This window comes from Rousettus aegyptiacus, unplaced genomic scaffold (assembly GCF_014176215.1).
Source record: "Rousettus aegyptiacus isolate mRouAeg1 unplaced genomic scaffold, mRouAeg1.p scaffold_m13_p_12, whole genome shotgun sequence".
Lineage (NCBI taxonomy): Eukaryota > Metazoa > Chordata > Mammalia > Chiroptera > Pteropodidae > Rousettus > Rousettus aegyptiacus.
The window spans coordinates 14,741,435-14,765,749 of NW_023416287.1; the positions used below are offsets into that span (position 1 = coordinate 14,741,435).

The 24,315-nt window shown below is 40.9% G+C and overlaps 1 long non-coding RNA gene across 1 annotated transcript in view; it reads right to left on the reverse strand.

Moving 5' to 3' along the window:
- The window catches only part of LOC107506735, a 34,339-nt gene extending 32,261 nt beyond the window's left edge, over nucleotides 1-2,078 (reverse strand). The window contains exon 1 of the long non-coding RNA XR_001595994.2: nucleotides 1,945-2,078. This is a non-coding gene — a long non-coding RNA (uncharacterized LOC107506735). The remainder of the gene's footprint in view (nucleotides 1-1,944) is intronic.
- Between the last annotated feature and the right edge of the window lie 22,237 nt (nucleotides 2,079-24,315).

The following is a 24,315-nucleotide window of genomic DNA, read 5'->3' on the forward strand; positions in this document are numbered from 1 at the left end:
ATGTTGTTCCTATTTACATTTTTTCGATATATATTTTCCAAATACTTTGTTTAAACTTTGAGACACTTTTAAAAAATTGTACTTCCTAGGAAGCATATTTTTGTTTCTCACCTGAACTGATAGCTTCTAAATACTGTGGTATTACAATCATTTACATTTATGGTCATAAGAGATAAATTTGTACTTCCTTCTATGACCTTATTTTATGTTTTCTGTATTTCATGCTTTCCTACCATTTCCCCTATTTCCTGTCTTTTGCTAGCTGAACTCTGCTTTGATTTCTTTAATCTCCTGCAGTAATTTGGGAGGAATCATCCTGTTTTTGTTTCTACTAAATTTTGCAAAATAATATTCTTGATCTGATATTCTTCTAATTATCAAGGTCAAGAAGAAACAATAGCTTTTGACTCCACCCTATTTCAGGAGAGAAATCTAGCACATTTCATTTTCATTCTTTCTCTCAGTTCTCAGTATTTCATAATAGAATATGTACTTTTAGACAACTTATTTCTAAGATATTTTATATTTTTTGTTATATTTAATTTAAAATTTAGTAAATTCTCATTTTTTAAGACACATTTTTGGCCTTATTCTCATTAATTTACACTTTATATGTTCTTGTTCCATTTTCTTTTTCATTGTCTTTGCAGGGTCTTCCTACAGGGCTGTTCCTCAAATGCTGATGTCCCTGGGTCTGTTCTATGGCCTTATTTCCTCCCCCACCTCTAGTCTCTTAGGTGCTCTTAGGCATCTACTCATCAGTACTGTGCTTATAACTACTGAATCTCTATCTTCTGGACAGATTTCTTCCCTGACATGGAGATCTGTATAACCAACCAACTGGTTGCTTATTTAACAGCTTCTCCCAGTCTTGAAGAAGTGGCCTCCTATATAGGAGGTAAAACATCATTTAATCTTGCCCTAGCTCTTGGTGGTCTCCCAAACCTTTGAGATTGTCTAAGCAGCCTATTTCATTTTTAATAGCTCCCAGTTATGGAGATTGTGCCACCACTTGTCACATCTATGTTGTTCTTATTTGCATTTTCCAAAGGTGGGGCTCTCGGTCAGCACCTAGAGTCAGGCTGACAAGAAGCCACAACCTCAGGCAGCCACGTTTAAAGTAGGTGCACATATACAATCTTGTGGACCACAAGAGTAAACCCTGTTGGCCACCAGACCAGGCGATCCGGAGGTGTACCCTGAGTGACAGTCTCAAAATCTGGATTCCAAACAAGTGTATAAGCTCCTTTCTGGGAGATAATAGCAAACTCTAGCGAGGCAGAGAGAAAGCACAAAGATGGCGCCCACTGCTTGAAAGACGAAGATAGCACCGACGGTGGGAAAAAAAAAAGAAAAAAGAAAAAAACGTTAAAAAAATAAAAGAGAGAGAGAGAGAGGGCAGAGAGAGGAAAAGAGAGAGGGTGGGAGAAAAATTAAAATAATAATAAAAAAGGCATCTACCAGCTTTAGCAAAGCGGAGAAAGCGCGCAAAAATGGTGTCGGCCAGCACCTCCGTTCCCGAGGATTATCCCAAAAGGCCCTGGCCTCAGCCGTCAAGGCTTTAGGACCAGCAAGCGACTCACTTTTGAATGAAGTCTGGGCGCCTCTCAGAAGCCTGCGTCTGCGCTGGGCCCGCGGTGCGCCACCCGCGAGCCGGCCCTTAAGAGCCGCCGCCCAGTTCCCACAGCCCCGTGGGGCCCCCGGACGCCAGCACCCTCCCCGTCGGCTGGAAAAGCCCGCCGTCTGGGGCACTTGTCTCTCAGGTGCAAGTCTTAAAAGTAGGGGTGCCCGGCATGGGATTCAAACCCTTCGCTCTTCAGGAAGGGAGACAAGTGCAGGTTGGCGAGTTCCCTCCCCACTGTGGCTCTGCGCGCGGGGGGGAAAAAGGGTGGGGGAGGGGTGGGGGAGGTCATGGCCAGACGGCGGCGTCTTGGTCTCGCCTACCTGCTTCTAGACCGCTCTTTTCACCTTTGCCCAGTGCGAAGGAGCTGCTCAGCCAGTTTTCGGGTCTTTGTCAGAGGAAGGGGTCCACACCGGGCTGTAACTTGGTGTCCAGAGGACCGGCGAGCGCGCGGCCTCCCGCCGCCATCTTGGACTGCTCTCCCGGGTGTCTGCGTCTACATCCGGCTCCTTCAACAGCAGCCGTTAGAGAAAGACGGACTTCCGTCGTTAGTTTACTGTTCTCGAAATGAAGGGAGTGTGGTGCGCAGAACTAAGCAATAATGAAGACATGAGGCATTTTCATCCTCGATCTCCATTTTAATGCTCTTAAAGTCTTAGGTGGCCCAATTCTAAAAATGGGGAAACTGAATCTCGGGAAGGTTAAGACACTTACCCAAAACTCAGTTTGGCTTTTAAACCTTTAACTATTCTATTTCACTCACATCAAAACTTTGTTGTATTATTTCCTCTGATTCCCTTTATCTTCGTGGCTTGATTTTGTTTTCTTAAAGAGACAGATCTTGGTCTTCCAGTTTAGACTCATCCTTTTAGGTTGTCCATTTCCTTCCTGAGGCTATTTCCAGATTTGATTTAACCTAAAGAAACTATGAAGAAGGAAGTTTTCATCTCACTTCCCTACAGTTGGCCAGCGAAGCAGCTCAACCCTTAGTAGGGGTAGGGGCCATCTTAGACCCCAACTCCTATGACTCTAGTGGAACGATCTATTGCTAGGACCTGGACCTTGACATAAGTAGGACCAGCCATGGGGACGGCATCCTATGGAATTCTAAGAGATTCATTGACATTCGGAACTCTTTTTCTCCCATTTCTTTCTATTTTACTTAAGGTGGGTGGAACTAGAATAGTACAGAGTTTTGTGAAAATGAACTACCGTTTGGAGTGCCATGTGGAAGTTTCTGGTTCAGTGTTAATCCTGGTGGATTCTTCCACTGGATCTGTTTTTTTCCAGCCAGGTTTCTTGTCTCTTACCCTTTAGGCCAACCTAAGAGGTTGTAGAACAGTACAATTATCAAGCTAACAAGAGTTCTCATGTTTCCATGTAAATGGGATGTAAGAGTGGAACTTTACCTAAACTTTGGGTGGTACAGAATGCCTACATTCCTGTCCTACTTCTGCAGATCAAGGCAAACAGATTGTCCTTTGAATGTCTCAAAAGCTTTTTTTTTTTCTTTTAATGCCAAACGCAATATTTGTTTGAAAAGACTACACCAGAAGTTTCCCAGCTGAGAAAACAGGCTAGTGAAAAATGGTCTCAGAAAATGAAATAAACCATGCAAAAGTTGTTCAGGGTGTGTTTGAAATGAACATCTGGATATGAACTGCTAAATTACCTCCTTCCTCCTCCTCCTCCTTTTTCTCACAGCTGTCTGAAAGAGTCCTGAGGGCAGGGAAACAGGTCAATGGACCAAATTGCACCTCCCCGCCTTCTAATCCCTTTTGCACCTATGCACGAAATCTAGCTCACATGTGTGTTTAATAAGTGGGCACAAATACAAGGAAAAAAATTATCTCAATTCCTGTTGACTCTCTGCAGCAATACCAAAGGAAAATAAACTCTGGATTTAAAATTTTCTCCAAGAAAACTTATGGTTCTAATAAAATATTGCTTTAAAGTTGACTTTTTAAAAAAATATATCAAGAACTGAACAAACCACTCTTTTTTCTTCATTTCTTAAGAAAGAAGGAATGAAGGATTATTACGTCACACTTTCCCCAAAGTTGAAAAATCCAGTTTCAGAGGCTCTGTCTTTTAACTTATAATTGAGAAACATGAAAGGTTCTGTCTGTTCTTACTGAATTTCCCATTGCATCTGTGTATTACACATCCCCTCCATAACCACCACTTCAACACACACATCTAAAGAAAGCATCTACTAGTTAAGTACATTTGGAAAGAACAAGTTGACATTTTATAAATCTTCATGAGATTATCAGTGGCCACAACTAATGCAGAAAATATGAAATAATTGCCTCATATCAGAAGAACGTGTAGGCAAATCTTAGGGGAGACATGATAGATGTTTCCACATAAAAAGAAGCTGACTGGTCAGCTTTGTACTGTCAGAGGCCAAAATGGGCCTGATGAGAAGAGGAGACTCAGTACTTATACAGATTTTGTTCTCTGTTTCAAGCATCTGTCTCCTCTATTCACCTCCTATATTTTCTAGGATAGTAAAAGAGCCTTGCTCATCCCTGGGTCTTGATACTATATCCAGTATACAACAAAGTGCATTACGAGTGCTCATTTGATGGCTGAGTGGATGACTGAATGGCTGAATGCAATTCCTAGCATAGATTTTTCAATAACAGGAGAAACTCCCTTAGGAAGAAATGACTGAATACTTGCAAGGAAAGTTTGAGAAGCACAGGATGGACGTTTCTTAGACTGGGTGAGCTCCAAGTCTCTCTTATCTTTTGGAGTCTGCAATTCTAAGTCCTCCTGAATTGTTTGGGAGAAGATTCCTGTCCACATGCCAGGATTATATCTCAGCAATCCTTCTTCTACCCACCGTGCTATCCTCACAGACACTCCACCAGTTTCTTAGTAGGCTCACTGTAGAAACAGCCCTTAAACTTGATTTCTTCCTCAAAGCTGCATGTCTCTAATCTATGTATCTCTTTCCAGCTAATTTTATTTTGTTTACTTCTATTTTTGAGTTCCTACTTTGTACCAAGTACTGTGCATAGCAATGAATACATACTAGGGAGCTATTTAACTGCATAGTGGTGAGAAATTACCTAGCCCAGGTTATCAGAGGAAGCTTCCTTGAAGAAGCAATGCTTGAGGACAACAAAACTGAATTAGATGAAGACAGTATCCAGGAAAATGGTTTCCCAGTGTGAAAGAAAATTGTGAATTACGGTATTATTATGAAACCATGTGGCGGATAGAGAGGTATTATAAAAAAGCTGAGGCTAGAGAGTAAAACACAGAGAATTGTGTTATGGAAAGTAGGGCACAGAGGCCATGGTGGGGAGTCCATATGAGTCATACTAAGGTGTTTGAACTTTACAATGGCCCAGCCTAAGTGGATTATCTGAGGACCCAGACTCCCCATTTATTCCTCAAGCAAATGCCATTTGTCAGGCTGTTACCTCTGCTGGGCATAGTTATCTTCTAATTTCTATTTCTTTAACATGTTCTTACCACCCAAAAACCAGACCCTAATGCTTCCCTTTTCCAGAAGTCTTTGATTGTTTCCTTAAATGGGCACATATCTCCCCATAGGCATTTGTGCCTTTCAGATAAATTCCACATTCTGCCTCATATTTGTGCTGGTTGGACTTCAACATTCCACTCCAGAGACTGTGAGCTTCATGACAGCAGGGGCTGTCTCCTACCCCTTTTCCTGCCCCGTTCAATTCAGTAGATATTTGTTGATGAACTGTGTATAACACTCTGCTCAAAACAGCATTAGTCATGAGGAAGGTGTCAGACTTTTTAGGTTAGAATCTGGACACTATCATCTGTTTGATGTGAAATCTTGGGCAAGTTGTTCTATCTCTTCCAGTATCATTTTCCACAACTGTAAAACGAGAATAGTGATAATATCAATACTACAGTCTTACATGAGTATTAAAAAATAATTGCAATTAATATAACCAAATATCAGAAATATTAGTTGTTATGAAGTTCTGAGGAGAGGTTAGAGATACTAAATTGTCAAGCCTGTGTCACACCATTTTTTCCCAGCTAAGGCAAAATCTTCAGAGGATTTTTGTATATCTTATGTGTCACTCTCATGTCTTAGTCTTTAATCACCCTACAATAATGTAACTTGTGGGGGAATTAAAGAATTGAAGGATGACCATAGCCTTTTTACTGAGATATAATTGAAATATAGTATAATAGTTTTAGAAGTAGAGCATAATGGTTCAATGTTTGTATATATTGCAAAACGGTCACTTCAATAACATCCTTCACCATAGTTAAACTTTTCTTTTCTCGTGATGAGAACTTTTAAGATCTACTTTCTTAGCAACTTTCAAATATGCAAGACATTATTATTGACTATAATCATCATGCTGTGCATGACATGCCTGTGATTTGTTTACTTTATAATTGGAAGTTTGTACCTTTTGGTGATCTCACTTACATGTGGAATCTACAAAAAACAAGCTTATTGATACAGAGACCATAGGTTCTTGATTTTTTTGATTTCTCTCATTCATATACACTTTTCAGTGTATGAATCACACAAGAGTAAAGAATACTCGAGGAATGATGAGAAGTTGTTCCACTCTGGGCCCCATTCGGCCTCCTGGTCTGTGTTCCTTCCTACCATCTGAAACAGGGGCTTCCTCAGCACCTGTTGTCCCCATTAAATTGAGGCCCATCCAGTCTTTTTTTGTTGTGGTGCAACTCAGTGTACAAATTACACTGTGACTATGTAATTTATTGTCCAAACCAGGACATATTGGGAAAGGAAATGGTGCTCCATTAAACATGGTACTGGGGCCACAGGTGTATAAATTGGACAGTCGCTGGCAGCACAAGCTCTGTGTTCATCCAGGTTAGAACCAATAGTCTCACTGATTTGGGTCACACAGCTTTCAGCATCTTTCAAAGTCCTTCAGCTCCCAGCCAAAGAAGAGTACAGGCTCATTCTGATCCAATTTATTTTTAATTGTATCAGAACATTTTCAACTCGGTGTTGCACATAGGTTTCCTGGAAGGCCATGTCAATCAATATATGGTGAAACATCTGGATCTTTGGCTATTAGGATATTGGAATATAATGAGCAGTTTTCATCCTGAATCTTTAAAGTCATGTAGATAAACCGATTGGTTTCGACTCAGGGAACTTAACTGCCAGCATCAATTAGCCAGTCTCTTTTAATACATTCTTCTTCTAACATACTAGGCAACTTCGATAAATTATTATTTATAGAGTACTTATTAAAATGCTACAGGGAAATCATTCCTGGAAACATCTCCCTGTGTAACTGTAAATGATCAAGCCCTCACTTGCTGATTGAGTGCTTGAGGACTGAAGTCAGATCACGGAGTCAAGCCTAAAGGAAACCTCAGACAGGGCCCATGCCAACTCTGCATTCCACCCCTGAAACCCTATTCAATGTCACTGCCAGGCAGGTACCCAGGAAATATTTGTTGTGCCTGCAATGAAGAGACTCATTTCTGCCCAAAATACCCCTTTCCTTTGCTGGTGGCTTCGCCAGATAAAAACTGGTTCCTAATTATAAGTGGAACTTTGCTTCCCAAATATTCATGCATTGGGCCCTATTCTCCTATGGGCTCTATTCCCTGACGAAATTAATCTCTTTCAGTGCCTTTCTGCTCTTACTTCATGCAAGGTAGAAGACCTGCATGATCTGAGCAGTGAAAAACAAGCACAACCCATGAAGCGAAAGGCAATACAGAAAAGTGGTTTATCCCATGGACTAAGGCCAAAGTGCTTGAGTTTGAATTTTGGCTCCACCTGTAATTAGGCAAGACATTTAACCTCTCAGAATCTCTAGTTTCCCATCTGTACAGTAGGGAATGTTAGTAGAGATCTACTTTAGGGCATTCTTGAAAGATGATAGGAGGCAGTGTGTGTAAAGTGCTTAGAATAGTGTCTCCTGGCACATGGCAAACATTATATAATTATTATCACACAGAATCCCAGCAAATAAGAGTCTGCAGATCATCCTGCAGTTGTGAGATCAGTGTTCAGTGCGCCAGGTGGTTGTACTGGGTACTGTGTGACCCTAAATGCAGCCTCCTCAAAATACTCCGTCAAGCATTCCTAGTTCTTTGAATTGAATGCTGAATTACTTTTTGGAGGGAATAAATTCTAGTAATTAAGAGTAATTGTACTCAACACTGTATATACATTGATTGGACTTTTTAAAAAATAGCAAAGAAATAATTATTGAGGGTTAAGAGGTGGATATTTTTTGAAAGCTTCTCAAAAAACTTAATAGGGAGGCAGATTAAGAACAATAGATATAAAGCATTATTTATGGATCAGAATCTGGACTCCATCAGTTACCAGCTGCACAGCTTTGGGAAAGCTTATTAGTCTCTTCAGCCCTCAGTTTCCATATCTCTAAAATGGAGATGAAAATAAAAGTTCCTTCCTCATAAGCTGCAATGATATTTAAAATAGATCGCACATATGAAGAGAGCAGAGTACTCGTTAGATATTTGTTCTAGATATCTCACTTTAGTATCTTCCATTCTTACCCTGTCTCCAACTGTCACCCTTGCTTCAACCTGTCAGCAGGTTTCAAAGAGTCCTGGACACTGTCTTGGCTATAGGTGCAACCCAAGCTCCTAGACACTGGCATCTATCTAAAGACCCTTTCCTATTATTTTTCAGACTAAAGTTTGCTTTTCTAATTATTAAGAATGACTTGCATTTACAGAGCATTGGAGCAGACATAGGTCCCCTGTGGCCAATCAAATAGGAGAGATGACAGCAAATTTACCATCTTGGGCTGTGGTTTATATCAGTATTGGGATTATCTGGCCAGTGTCAGTCACTTAAGGATCTGCTCCAAGACTGGTAGAAATGCTGTGTGTACTTGCTGCTCAAACCGCAGTCCTTAAATCGGCAGCATTGGCATCACCTGTGAGCAAGTACGGGCAGCATTTTTCTTCATGAATATTAAGAGGAATTCATACCCAAGGTTTGTGAAATTTCCAGAAACAACTTTAAGCCTGCCACCCACTGAGCTGGGTTGATGCCTATAGAAGGCCCTTTAACATTCCCTTGAATGAAGGCCTTCCGAATTATCAGCTCCTCTCCAGCTCTCCATAATCCTGTACCACTGGTTATGTATCAGTACACAATGAAATCCCTGAATTTGCTGAGTCTCAGATAGCTGGGGAGAAAATGGAGGGAGATCAATGAATAAAAACCTGGAGTGAGTCCTGGGGTGCAAGAGGCAGCTATTATACTTATGTGTGTGTATACACATACACACATATTAAGCATCTATCATGCTGGACAGTGTAGATCCAAAAGTGAACAAAAACAGGTTATACACCTCTCATCCCTTGCCTTTGTGGAGCTTACACCTGGAAGGAAAGCATATGTGAATCAAATAACCACAAAAATGTGTTACATTATAACAGTGGTAAATGTTCTTGAAAGAGAGGTCCAAGTGCTTTGAGAACATACAAAAAGGAGATGGGTCGAGTTCTTCCTAGATTTTTCTGAAGAATAACAAAACGAAGGGGTGGGTAGGGTTAACCAAACCAATGCGGGGTGACAAGGGAGGGGTGGCCCAGCTGCTGCTTAAGTCCTGTGATCAGGGTAATTGATGCCCTTTGAGGAACTGAAACAAGCTGGACTGAGTGGAGCCAAGAGAAGGGAGGAGGGGAAGGACAACTGACAAGCCGAGGCTGGAGTGATGGTGGGAATGTTTTGGTCTCCATTCTAAGAGCACTGAAGGATTTCTACAGGGGACCACAGGGCCATATTTGTGCTCCTAAAAGGGTAGTCTTTCTGCCAATGTGGAGAACAGATTGGAGGGCACAAGAGAGGATGTGAGGGACAGACCAGTTAAGTTTGGTAGGGCGCATGGTGGTGGAGACAATGAGGAGAAGTGGAATGTTCCAAGAGGTAGGTAGGTAGTAAAACTAAAAGCACTTATATTAGCTCAGCAGGCAGGGGCTAAGTGAGGAAGGTGGTAAGGGTGACAAATAGTTTGTAAAACCTCCTGGATGCTCTCTCTTGACTGAAGTAGGGAACTCTGGACAAATACCAGATTGGGAGGTGGGGGTGATCATGGGTTACATCTGGGACATTTTGAGTTGGCAGTCTTCCTTGACCTCTCAGACAAAGATATGGATGTCTAGAGTTTGGATGAGAGTTCTAGACTGGAGGGAGATATTTTATAATAATTTAAAAAGTAGAAATAACAAACATTACCATTTATTGGATATATACTCTGTGGCAAAGCTAGCTGTCTATTGCCTGACTTAATCTACAAAGGACTCTGAGAAATCTGACCATCCCCATGTTACAGATGAGGAAGAGGAGGCCCAGAGAGAGCACATGGTCCAACCTCTGAACCACTGTGTCACACTGCCCCCTGCTGAGCACCTACTAAGTGCGAGGCTCTTGGAAAATATTGGTGTTTAAGACATTCCGAGGAGCTTGTATTCCAGTAAGGTAAGTTCTTGGATTTGTGTGTCTCCCACAGCAAACTGAAGGAGGAGAAGCCATGAGGTAAGAATTTCCGCTGTTTGTCAATTACACTGCCACTCATCTGTCAATTATACTGCAAGCAACACCCACTTGTATTCACATACACAAGTGCATAGCACACCTGTTCACAACTTTCTCTAGTCTTCTTTCTAAACTTTTTCAAGTAGGACACTTTTTTATTTAAATACCTTTTGCTCCCTGGATTTAGGTTTCCCATGGGCAGATGTATTAAATGAGAGGTTTGATCATACATCCACCAGGCAACGCATTCCATCAGCCTTCAATTTCAGGGAGAGAAGTGTAATACTGATGTCCTTTTGTAAGATAGAGTAAGACCCTTAGTTGCTGTAAAGCAACTTCCTCTATTACCTACCTAGGCATTGTTCCGAGGACAAGAACAACGTCCCTAAAACTAGCTATGAAGTGGGGATGGACTTGACCACAGCAGCTAAAGAAAAAAGAATATTTATACAACACGATCTCATTGGTTATGTTCTGCTTTTGCCTAGACAATGAACATAAACATGGAAGAATTTCACTACTCTCATTACCCAGAAGAGCTTGAGATTTGAAACTGGGAAAATTTTTCATAGTTCACATGGAACAGAACATCCAGATCAGTACCGAAGACATAAATCAGTTGTAAACTCTTGTTTCTCATTATTTTAGTAAAAATGGTCCCAGTCGAAGCTTAACAAATTGAGCCTCTGTGTGTGTACAAAAAAAAAAATACATTTTCAAGAATCCACTTTGGAAATAACTAAAATTTAATTTTACCCATTGTCAAGTGTGTTTTTGCCAGTCAAAATAATGTCAGTTTCTTAATTAAAGAACTGTTTAGAATCTGTGTGCATGACGATGGCAGCCAATGTTGTCAAGCAATCGAGCCCGTTGCTATGTTTCACTCCTATAGATACTATAAAACTTTTCATCTTTCTACACAGTCTTGCTTTTTATATATTGTAATATTCCTTAAACTTCTCCCACAACATAAAAGAAACGGTATTTAGATTACTTACAACTAGACAATTCAGAGCTATGCATATGTGAGCAGATAATTAAAGCTATCCTCAAAGACTCTGAGGTTACTAACCCTCAGCAAACAACTAACCAAGCCCAAAAGGGAGCATATCACATTAAACACATATTTTTCAGAAATATTATAATAAAAAATTGTCCTATTGGAAGGAGAACGGGGAGATAACCGTTAGCTGTTTTTCCCTGCAGTTGCCCCCGTGGCATCTCAGAGCAGAGTTCAGTATAACACATGCAAAAAAAAAAAAAAAATCATATAATTGTCCACACATAGGTGTGCATACAATGATGGTAATTCTATTTAACCCTGATTAAAAGCAATTTTAGGAGTTTTTATACTTCTTCCTGAGACAGTTCCTTCACCTGTGCCCTGGATGTCATTCATTTCTGTTTTTTCAGTAACTTTGCACTCTCTGTACTGTGGATCCTCCCGGAATATTGTTCGCTCAACTCTCTTCATTCTTAGGGGAAAAAATTCTTGATTTTACTCCTCTCTTAACTCTTTTGTTGTGTGCCCTCTTTTAACAGCAATATTTCTCAAAAATTTGTCTACACAGCTACATGCATTTTCTAAAATTGTACTGACTTCTCTAAACACCAAAGTTGGCTTGCATTCCTGTCACTCCAGGAGATAGTGTATTTTCAATACCACGAGAAGCTACCATGTCACTAAATGAAATGGACAGGTTTCAATCTGTTTTTTATATACTCATTTGTTCATTCATTCATTCATGCCTGCTATGTACCCAGGTTCTTTTCTAGGTACTGGGGATATAGCAATGTACAAAACTGACGAGAACCCCTGTTCTTTTGGAGTCTTCCATTCTAGTGGAGAGTCACAGATAATAAATTTTAAAAGTAAATTTATATATTCTATCTCACTGAGGGATCACAAAACAGAATTCAGCTAACGTAGTGATTCCCTGCTTGGGACAATCTTGGCCTCTGTAATCCAACGTGCCTGCCTTTCTTACTTCCCTGGATGATTTTTTCTTTAATCTCTTTTATCATCTCTTTTTTCCTTTTTTCTTGGTTACTCGATACTGGAGTCCCTCAGGATTTTGCTATGCTTTTTTATATTCTTTTTTCTTTATTTCTTTGGTCTTCATTTGTGTGTATTCTATTTTAATCCTAAGTAATTTACAAAATATATTTCACATTGTTTTAGCCACCACCAAATCCCAATGATGCTAAAACCTATGAATCAAACCCAGATAAGGTTTATTTTAAAGCTATGAGAACTTGCTATAATTGTGACAGATCCCTCTTTTCATGGACCTCTGTGAGTGCTGGGAGTTTCTAGGAACTGTGGAGTGTTCAGGTTTGGAGGGAAATACAAGTTACAACCAGGGAGCATTTTGATGTAAGCATCCCTGGTAAGTTACCTAAAGAAATCTCAGAGACAAGAAACTGAATCTTTAAGAGCCCCGTAATTTGTTGTGATTTCTTTTCCTTCATAAATATTACTTTTTATACCTAAGTTTGTGCTTGTTATTGTTTATTTTTTCTGAAAGCAGTTCTCGCAAACTGCATAATCTTTAGCCTCCATAAACATTGGACCCTTCTCTCTCTGGAACTGGCCTTTCTTATGAGTTCTACTCAATGTCAAAGCTTCTTAAGATTCCGATTCCATCACTAGTCTCTAGCTCATATTTCAGAATTCCCTCCTTTCTCCCTGGATTATTGTACTATCTGTCTAACTGGTCTTTTCGATCACAGTGGCATTCCCAACTGTCCCCTCTACACTCTGTCAGCCAAATACACTCTTCACAACATAGCCAGTGTGGATTTTTACAAACACAAATTGTTAATGCCACTCTCATCGCAGGACCCTTCAGCAGTTTTCTATTGTTCTTAGAATCTCAGATTTATTTTATATCCAATATTTTTAACATTGCATGCACACGCTACAAGATACTCATTTTTATTTTCCTTTCCCACTTTGTGAACCAATAGGCCTTTTTTTCTCATTTCCTCCAAAAGATAGTACTCGTTTTTCCACCAGGTTTGTGTTACATGCTCTTTTCACTGGTTGACATTTTCTTACCAAGGTTTTCACTTGCCTAATTCTTAAGGTCTTGACTCGAACATCTTTCCTCTAGAGAATCCTCAGCACTTAGAGCCATGGATAGAATTTGCTTCAGTAAAAATATATGGGATAATGGAGAGGTGGGTTATATCCAAAGCAGAGTCAGGTTGCCACTGCCAGAGGAAAGTGGACAAATCCAAGGTGAAGAGACTAAAATAAACTGGTGCAGACTGCTGTGTATTTACACCCCATTTCTCCTTCCTGGACATATAGCCCTGTGACTGAGTTCTTACCAGTGAAATGTAGGTGGTTCAGATGCAGTCTCATGCAATCCTCCAAGTCGTTCCCTCTTCCCTATTCTTCCAGCACGATGCTGAGGATCTCGTGTAGGACTCTGAGGTCCTAGAAATGGAAAGAAGACTACCTTCCAAATACCCGCTTGACTTTTTGGTGAATAAGAAATGAATTTCATTAGATTAAACCTCTGAAATGTGACGGTTGTTTGTACTGCAGCTAGTATTAATTACTCTAATGTTTAATACAACAAATTAAAAAAAATAAAGCCCCACTACATATCCTTATCCACAAACCATTTCATTTCCCATTCAGGTTTTAAAAAGTTGAACTTACCATATCCCTACATGGAAATGAAATGGTTAAAAGGCTCAATTGGAAGTCAATTGGACTATGGCTCTTGTGGCAATCTCAAAATTCAGAAAATTATTAATTTTGATGGGAAATAGACATAGCTGTTAAAAGCTGGAACTTAATGAATCTTTGGGAAGTGGATTGATTATATTATGGCCTAACTGTATCTACAACCTCTGTCCTTTATTTTGTAGTTCCTTTCCATGACAATTCTGGGTTTGACCATGTGACTTTCTTGGTCACATAGTTAGTTGTTTGCAAACATGATGCAAAAGGTGTCTTGAAAAACACATGCTTGTTTCTCCTTGTCCTCTCTCCTAAGTGAGCTTGTTCATTCTCACACTTCTTCCTTGCCATGAGGATGTGAGAGATACATGGAGAAAGGTCAAGGTCATCCTAGACCACTTGACAGTGAGCTGACCCCTCCCCCCCCCAAAATGTGAGAGATATCAGCAAAGATTAGCAGAGCCACCTATCTAGCTCAGAGTTACTGCTGCAGATTCTGCATGAGCCAGGCAAGACCAGAAGAAGAAGAGTTTTGCCTACCTTGAAACTCTTTAACAATAAATGGATATTGTTTTGAGCCACTGAGTCTGGGGGTGGCTGGTTACAGAATGTGATGGAGGTAATAGGTCAGTGTGAAAATCCCACTACTGACATTCATTATCTCTGTGACCTTTGACAAGTTGCTTAACCTCTCTGCCTCAATTTTTTGCATTTAATAAGTGGGGCATAGCATTGCCTATTTCAAAATCTTGTTGTGAAGAATGATCAAGATAATACATGAAAAGCACAAATCACAGTGATTGGTGTATAGAAGAAATCAATAAATCTTAGATATGATGAAGAGGAAAGGTAAAGAAAGAGGAGAAGGAAAACTAGAAAGAAAATGAGATCTTTTGTAAGCCAAGAGTTTAGGTTCATATTGTCCGCTCAGCATTTCTTTTGAAAAGATATCTAAGAGAAAAAAATAAACATTTTATAAACCAATAGGCAGCCTATTCATCTATCACTCTGAATAATCTAAGCTCTATTTTTTTTTATTTTATAAGATGTTGTCACCGGGAGGTTATATACCTACTCCACGTGAGCTCAGTCCCTTGGAAGACAATCTTTAATAAATCTTGCTTCAAGATTTTATCCTTGGTATTTATCAAAGCAGTTTTATCAAATAGCCATTTAAAAACCACTTTTGTCTTGATTTTAATTTTGCTGTAAGAGCACTTTGTATTGTACCTATCAATGCCCCCATTAGAATTTTTTGTGTAACCTATATTGCTTTTAAAATGTAGCAAAATACACAAAATTAAATGGAACCTATCATTTCTCCCTAGGAATCATCTATGTCATTTTAATAGACTTTTCTTTTAACTCTGACCACCAGGAAGCTCAAATATATTACTCAACCATAGCAACTATATTACTCTTGTTTAGTATATTTACTAAATTCTCCAAAGATTCTGAATCCTTATAAATATATCTCTAATGTTCTTTCTTTTATACCATATGTTTTAGCCACCCCAAGTCCATTTTAAAATGTGTTGTGTACAAGCAAGCAGGCCTTTTCTAAAGCTTAATGACAGCCTAGAACTAAATGTTCACAAACATTTGTTAAATCTAGACCAGAAGCTGTTTTTTAAAGGCCTCAACTCAATTTCTGAAACCTGTTTTTATGATCTTTCAGCCTTGGCTTTGGAAAAGTCACCAGGTTGCTAACTGCTTTAGGGATCATAAAACCAAGTTGTTCCTAAACAGAAGAAAAGGCTCTAAGAAGGAGAAACTTATGCACAGAACACAGGGTGAGAAAAGACCCCTGAGAAGCTTTACTGGCTTGAGTCCCAAGCTCATGTTACCAGGAATATTTACATTAAAAATATATCTCCAGCTTGACCAACAGCTCTGAGGTCAAGCTAAAAATCCTGCCTGGGAGTTCTTCAGTTTTATTACTATTTGTCAGTTAAAGCTTTGGCTATGATTTCTCTGCCTTCTGAGACATAAAGACAAATAGAGCAGAGTGAGACCTGGAAATAGCAGCCCTGATAGTGTGAGCTGGGGATGAGGGGCTTCTGAGATGTTTCCACAGAAAATGTCTGGTTGAAGTTTTGATGACCGAGAATTTTTCTCTCACGTACCAGCCTTTTTATGTGAAAGGAAGTGCCCACTAGGAGTTAAGTAGGATTGTATCTTGCCTTATTTTCTGAAACCTGCATCTAGAGATAAACCTGCTTGACCCTTTTTCCCCACTCACCTGGAGCCCCCTGAGAAGCCTTGCTAGCTATAAAGTGAAAGAGAGAGATTTATGGAGTTTCCATTGTAATTATAGCCATAATTACATTATAGTTTTCACTAGGTTGCTATTCAACCATAAATATTGTATCCTAAGCCTGACATTACTAAACACCTGTCAGGAAAGAATGTAAAATATTATTTTTATTATTAATATTGCTACATTTTAAAACAATTTACAGATTGATGTTCAAAGGAAAATTGGGTAAATAGACAATTCCCATTTTAGTTTCTATCAATAACACCACCAGTCAAAGTGATTCTCTTAGAGACCACATAGTACAGAAAAAAGATCTTGGGGTTAGAGAAGGTCACCACTATGTAACAACATATAATTGAAGCTCCAGCTTTCAGTCACATTACTGAAAGTTCAGTTCTAGTTCTGAACATCTTGTCCCATCCCAAACCACTCCTCATACTCAGTGCAGCTCTCAGTTTTCTTAGCAGAGTGCTTTTCATCTGTGTTGGTCCCTTTTTGCAGTTTCAACTTGACATTAGACATCAATCATCTTTTTTTCTTCAGTGCCATATTCCTATCTATTTTCCAGTTCATAGATTTTCTCTTTGGCTGTGTCTACTCTAGTATTTAATTTGTTCATTAAGGCTTTTTTCCCTTTTTTAAAAAAATTTTCTTCAAGTATTATTTGGTCCTTTTGCAAATATTCTTTTTTTATACTATGTTTTCTATTATGTCATTCAATCTTTAATCACAATTAACAATTTTATTTCATAGACATTTCCAGATTGTCTTATTATTTTCAGTTCTTAGAGTCAATAATGTGTGTGTGTGTGTGTGTGTGTGTGTGTGTGTGTGTATTGACTCACTGACTCTCCCTTATGAATTTTTTGTCTGATTCCCAGTTCTGCTTCCCTTCTAGGCAGTCCTATAGGAAAAATACACCTCTTCTGGAGGATAGTAAAGAGAAAGAAAGCAACATATATATAGGCAATAGACCTAAGTATTTCCAGTTTCAAGCTAACTTTCTCATGGAAAGCAGGGATTTTTAAATTTTATTTTATTATACCACAATTCGTCTGGTCAATCACATGGAATGAACAGGATAGAATGTGAATGTGTAAATTTATGATTAATTACATACATCCTCTTGAGATGGAAAGAGAAATAACAAATAAGCAGGACCCAGGAGCTCTTTTGAGCATATAGCCTTAGGTTGATTCTTATAAATGGAATTTATGATCTCATCCCTTTGTCTGCACCGCATACACTTCCCCAGTATATCCCCTAGGTGGCGCTCATCAGGCTACAAGTACCTCTTTCTCTCATTCCTGAGAAAGACAGACCTATCTATGCATCTGGAAGTGAGAAATGTGCATTGCAGTTTCTTTTGCTCACTCTGCTACACTTGACCAAACTTCAGGGGTGATCTCGGCTCATCTCACTCTTGCAGGTTGCAGGAATAAACACATTAGGGGATTTTCTTCTCGTCATTTTGCCATCATGTCTTGGCCAACCTACAGTAACTCCCTGTTTCTAAACATAAGGAAACTAAGCTCAGAACAGTGAAATAATTTTTTTAAGGTCACACAAGTAAGTAGAAGAGCTGGACTTTGAACCTTGTTTTCTCTAGTTCCAGAGTTCTGTGTTTATTTTCTCAGCAGTGCAGTTCAGAAGGGAGAAGACACATGAACTTACTGAATCAGAGACCTTCCCAAAAATGCATAATAAAGGCAATTTTTCTTTTATTTCATCTTAAAATTATTTTTAATTTTATATTTTAATATATAATATTTTGCATAAGTGTTAAAATTTAAATGATATGGTTTCTAATTTTAAGCTAAATTAACTAGTTTATATTTTAATCCCTTTGCCTTGGTTGGTGTTTTCCTCTTTTTCGTTGAGGCTTTGACTAGTTGTCCACTAAAATCCAGACTCCCTCACCATAATAGTGGTGTTTTGGGAATGTGGCTACCCACTCAGGAACTGGATTTCCTGGCCTCCTTTGGGCAATATGACTAAGTTATACTCAATAGGATCTGGGTAGAAGTGATGTACACCATGTACAATCTTGCCTTGTAAACCAACCTCCCCCACCCCCACAATCTCCCCTCTCTCTCTCTATGACTCTTGGATATAAATCCCCAAGAAAACCTCAGAAAGTATGAATTAAAGATGGCAGAGCCTACATCAGTTGTCTTTCTTATGGAAGACAGACCCTACCCTCACCTTTGCTGCCAACTAGAATTTATAAAAGCAAGATACGAATGTCTGATGTGTTGCAGCATTATGATTTCATAGTTTAACTCGTACAACAGCCGGCTTTACTACAACTTGTTCCCTGTCCTAGTCTCTTTCCTGGTCTGACAAGCTTTACTCAAAGCGAGCACCAACATCTGCTGCAAGGGAAAAACGTGTGTCAGCATTGCTCTCCGTATTCATGTCCCAGGACTGACAGACAAATTGCCACAAACTGGGTGATTTTAAACAACAGAAATGTATTCCTTCACGTTTCCAGAGGCCAGAAGTTCAACATCAGTTTCCCTGGGCCAAAATCAAGGTGTTAACAGGGCCACACTCCCTCTGGAGGCTGTAGGGGAGAATCTGTTCCTCACCTCTTCTGGCTTCCACTGACTTCTAGCCTTCCTTGGCTTAGGGCCTCATCACTTAAATCCCTGCTTCCCGCCTCACAGTGCACTCTCCTCAGTGCTTATCAAAGCTCTTCTAAGTCCCTCTTATAAAGACATGTGATTAGATTTAGGACCCATGTGGATAATACAGGAAATGCTCCCTGAGTCAAGATCTTGAACTTAATCACATGTGCAAATGGCCTTTTCTCCTTGACATTTATAGTCCAGGGATTAGGACCTGACATCTTTGGAGGCTGTTGTTCAGCCTACTCTGCTACCAAAAATGGCTTGAGTAGAGCTCCAAAACCATGAAATGGGGAGCTCTTGAAATGGGGAGGATGGTGAGTTGGGAGGCCCTTCGAGATCTTTAATTAACTTATTGAGTGAAAATAAAAATATATATTTTACACACACACAAACATGCCCACAGAACCTTTGAGTGAAGACTTGACACAGGGACCCGCATAATCACCTGATTTGCAAATTGCAGCCCTGAAGAGCACTGTCGTGTCAGGCAGCTGCAGACTCATCTCTATTTCTCTTTTTTTCTCAGTCAACTAATATTGCTCAGAACCTACCGTGAATCAGACACTGTCCATGTTCCCATGCTGGGTACATCGGTGGAAATGATGACAGCAAATGTCCCTGTCTTTGTGGGGGGTACATTCCAGCTGGGATGGACAGTTAACAAATGACTTAATTAATAGCTAAATTATATGTAAACAAAATAATTCCGCGGGCTGAGTTTCCTGTCTTCTGGCATCTCTCTTATGTCCTTAACTTGGCCCAAATTAAAAGTAGGAACCAATAAGTCATAGCTAGGACTTCTCTCAACACCTGGGTTGGATTTGGCTCTCTTTATAAGTATTTTCCATTGCTTTTTATTTGAGGTAGTTTTGTAGCACATAGTAGGTTGTTGCATAATTTCCTGTTGATTTGTAGGTTAGAAAGTGCTTTCCCAGGGCAAAAACACACTTTGCTCTAGACGGCTCCCACTGCACAGCCTTGTAATTTAGTGTTTATATTTGTTCATATTTCCTTTTATCATGTGTTCCCTCTACCCTCCTTCCCACCATTTCCCCCACTTAAGCTCACACTGGGCTGTACAGGCAGCCAAGAGACAGACAGACAAGCTGTCACAGCCCCACTGACACCCTAGCCACTCCTGTCTGGCACTGCTCTCAGCACAACCTGATGAAAAGATGTCACTGCAGACAAGCGTTTAACCTCCTCACCTCTCCCCTTTGCCCTCTGCCTTGTCTGAGCAGCAGCGGGGGAAGGTGGGAGTGAGTGGAGAGATTAAATCAGGTGGTTGAAAGCTAATACAGTCTCTAAGCAACCCTCAAAGCAAGCCCAGGAATTTAAACTGTAATATTATCCCCCAGGAAAAGGAGGCAAGAAAATGAGAAAAGTCAGTACCTTGCTGGGCTCAGTGTTGGGGTGTCCAGGCAAGGCTGGCGACAGAGAGGGGACAGCAGCCTGGCCTTAGCTGAGGTGCCTCTGGGGGCAGAAAGAAAAGTGGGGCTCACACAGACATCTGTGTGGGAGCAATCAGGAATGTGTCTGCCAAGGTTCCAGGGCTCTGGGGGACATTCAGACACTCCACACAAGTGCATGGAAAAGATATACTTTGTTTTCATCCCACCCCACCCCCAGCTCTGCTGAGAAATGCTGCCCATTGTGTTTCCACGGGAGGCTTGTGTGCCTAATTTTGAAAAATGAAGTGAGCAGGTAAACTGGAGCTAATGGCCTCAACCCCAGGGCAGACATCTGGGGCGATGTTGACTTTGTTGCCGGAGAGCCAGCTGGCCTTTGCTCTGCTCTCCCCCTCCAGCCCCACTCCCTGCCGGCCTCCAGAGGGGCTCCGGCTTCTAATAAACCAACTGCCGAGTCCCTGACGCTGTGGCTGCTGCTGCCCCGGTCTCTGGCTGAAGCTCCATAAATGTTTGTTTTTTGAATGAGCTTGCCCTGTGCGCACCTTGAAGATGCCTTCTCCCTTATCCCAAGAGGCAGCAGCTTCCCAACAGCCTTTCCCTTGCCAGGGAAAAGATTCTCAGATGGAGAGAGAGGTAGACTCTGCTGAACTTGTGACAAGAACGTTCCTCATGAGTTTGTCTTAATGACCACGATGGTGGGGAGAAAAATGGCCTCCTCTGTGCCAGGTGCTCTGCTAGCAGGTGCTGAGCACACCTCATCCTTATAATTGTGAGACACGAGATTTTTATTTCTCATTTTATAGATGCGAAAACTGGAGTCTAGTGCACGTAACAGACCTAAAACCACAGAGTCACTAGTGCCGAAATTAGATGTCAGCACAGTTATAATTATTTAGTGCAAGGCTTAAGAGTGTAGTTCGTGAGGCCGCCTGCCTGGATGCAGTCCCAGCTCAGCCACTGCCTTGCTTGGAACCTCAGGGCAAGTTAATTTAGCTCTTTGAGCCTTACTGTCCTGTGTGTTAAATAAGAAAGATAATAGTTTCTGCCTCTTGGATTGTTGTGTCCCATGCAAATAAGTGCTGACAAGCTATTTGCTACTGATATTACAATATCGGTGATCTTTCCACTGAACTGCGGTTCGTTTCTAGAGAGTAGAGAAAATGCTTGGTTTCTAATACAAACAGGAGAATCCAAATGCATGTGCAGATGTCCCAGCTTGGCTATAGTTGATATGATTTAGTTGGTCCCCATTGGGTGGGATGAAGTGTGGACTTCCCTATTCAAAAGCATGGTCTGCTTCCCACCACTGAGTGTGTGTGAGTGTGTGTGTGTGTGTGTGTGTGTGTGTATGTGTGTAAGATGGGCAGGGGGTCAGAGTACTTGCCACACCTGGGCCAAGGAGTGAGCTTTGACTTTCCTACATCATCCTCTGCTGCGGGCTTATCTGTTTTTGGTGGCAGAAGGTCACCTTCCCAGAATGGAGCTCCAGAGTGCCTCAGCCTCATCCTTTGCCTCAGCCTGGTGTCATGTACAGAAAAGAGAAATGAAGTTCTCTTCTCCTTGCTAAATGGCCTTATTCTTTGATTGTTCATTCATTCATTTAGCAAATTTTCTCAGCATTCACCACATACCAAGCATGGTACTAAGAATAGAGAAGAGAAAAGGGGTCTACAGTTACATATGGATGTAACTTTACTGCATTAAAAGTGCCTAGCCCCTTCCCAACCTTTATTATAAATCAGAAGTTTCATTGTATACACAGACGCTGGGATGCCCACACAAACAAAACACACCACAAGCACAGAGCAGGGAACATTCTGTGAATGTAGATCTGAAAACAGATACACCCAGAACTCTTATATCTGTTTTTATTCTTTCACTCCTGCCCTTGAGCCTCCAAATCTCCCCACCCCAACACTCCACTGCTCTGCTTCCCCCACACAATCATCTGAGTTTACAGGGAGGGACTGTTAAGCAGGGGTTCAGAGTGAGGCCCCATGCTTTCACAAAGAGCAGTTCTGTGTTTCCTTTACCCAGAACATCAAACAGAATGTCTCCCCCTGGGCCCCCGATATCCATGTTGCCACCTCGTTAATGACTATCCAGGGGGAGGTTTTATGAGGTATCAGGGCAGATGTGAACAGATAAGAGAGAACGATGTCTTCTAGCCTGAGTCATCACAGGGTAAAAGCAATGCTGACCTTTTTGTGTATCTTCCCAAGTCATGAGCCTGAATTTACTGGGTTTTTGCTCTGTGCCCACCATTTGCTCACAAGTCTGGGGAGATACAAGAAAGCATGGTTCCTTTGCTGGAGGAGTCAATGGCTCAGCCTCAAAGGACACTAGAAATTTACATGAGGGCAGAGCACCAGTCCGCCCTGCTATCTCAGGGGCTGTAGTGGTAAGTCACAGCACCACAGCATCCAGAAAGAGAAAGACGTGGATACCTCAGTTTCCAGGTAGTGTTATCTGGTGGATGTGGAGAGAGTGCCTAGCACAAAGTGGATGCTCAGTAAGTATTAATTGAATAGACGATTCAATCAATAAATAAATGAGTGAGTTGGTGAGGGAGAGGTAGCAGCCGATGTCTCCAGAGAGCGTTGATGTGAATAGTGCTGTCTAAAGAGAAGAGGTGGGCTGAGGAGAGGCCCGGCATGAGTTAAACTAAATACCTTAAATTCCACAAGGGCAAAATGGAATCATTGTAGGGAAACTGAAGCATGAGCCCAGTCATCAGCACTGGGTACAAATGACTGGTATGATATAATAATAATAATGGCCAAAATAGAGTGAGTTCCTGCTATATAAGTGCTAAGAAGCATTCATCTTTGATGGGGACACTCACGATTGGCTTCATGGAGGAAGTCAATAACTTTCTAAATGCTTTACATTTACTCTTCATAATCAAACACTATAATATAGACTCTATAATTATGCCGAAGTTGCAGAAAAATAGAAAAGAAAATAGAAAAAACTCTTCCACTCTTTTACTGCTGAGATTCAAATCCAAGTAGTTTGATTCCAGAGGCTGCATTCCTAAGACTATCTATTGAGACGGGGAAAGAATCAGTTGAGTGGGAGTGGATGTCTGTGGTTCCTCTCACACCAAAGAGCAAGGTCATATCCAGACTCCACCTGTAGGGGGAGCTAAATCGGTCCTACAAGTTGGCTCAGGGACTAGACGGGGATGTGACTGACGGTGGGTAGCTCTTCCTTCGTGAGTGAGCAGGGAACAAGCTGTGTCGGGCTGCAGCTGTGGGCAGTGGTGGACAGTGGTGCCCATGGTACACATGTCTTAGACCTTCTCTTTCCCTTCTTTTGAGTCACTAAATCTACGCTTACATACAGAACTTCAGATCTCAACTCCATGTAGGTGGATCCCAAATCTACACCTTCTCTTTAATTTATCTTCCAGTTTTCCATTGCACATTCCCAAATGCTTCCTGGTGTGTGCATTCAGATGCCATGTCATGAGCACAAACTTGACTCAAGGCTAAATCCACCTTCTTCACTTCCTTTTGTCTGCCCATGACACTGTCATTCTCTCAGTTTCTAGAAGTCCAAGCTTCGGAGTCTCCAGATCTATCTCTTCCCTTTGCACAACGTGAAATTACCTTGAACTCTTGTTAATTTTTCTCTTTTAACTCATTTAAAAAAATTAATTATAGTTACAGAATGTTTTGTTAATTTTCTACCTCTGCAGTTGCTTTTTCATTGGCACCATCATTCCTCCTGCCCATCCCTGCATTCAGTTGCTTCTTGTTTGGATTCTAGGTTGATTCTTGCCTCCAGTTTCTCTCTCCTTGGTTCCATCCCCCACATGCTGCCAAACCAATCTCTTTAAAGTGCACTTCTGAACATGTCACTCCCCTGAGCAACAAGCTTTGGCGGCTCCCCATTGTCTGCCAAATAACGTCCAGATTCCTTATCATGGCTTTTCACATCCACTTAGATCTGGTCTCAACTCAGTGCACATTTATTGAGTCCTACTTAATCCCAGGCCCTGTGCAAGGCGTTGTAAATGAACCCAGGATGCTTCCTGCCCTTGGGGAAAAAGAAAATAGGCTGGTCCCCAAATTTCAGCCAGTGCTTCTTCCCGCTCATACTTCCCGGTAAAGGTATAAAAATGGATTCTTGCTGTTCTCCAGACTTTCTCTGCAGTTTTTTGACT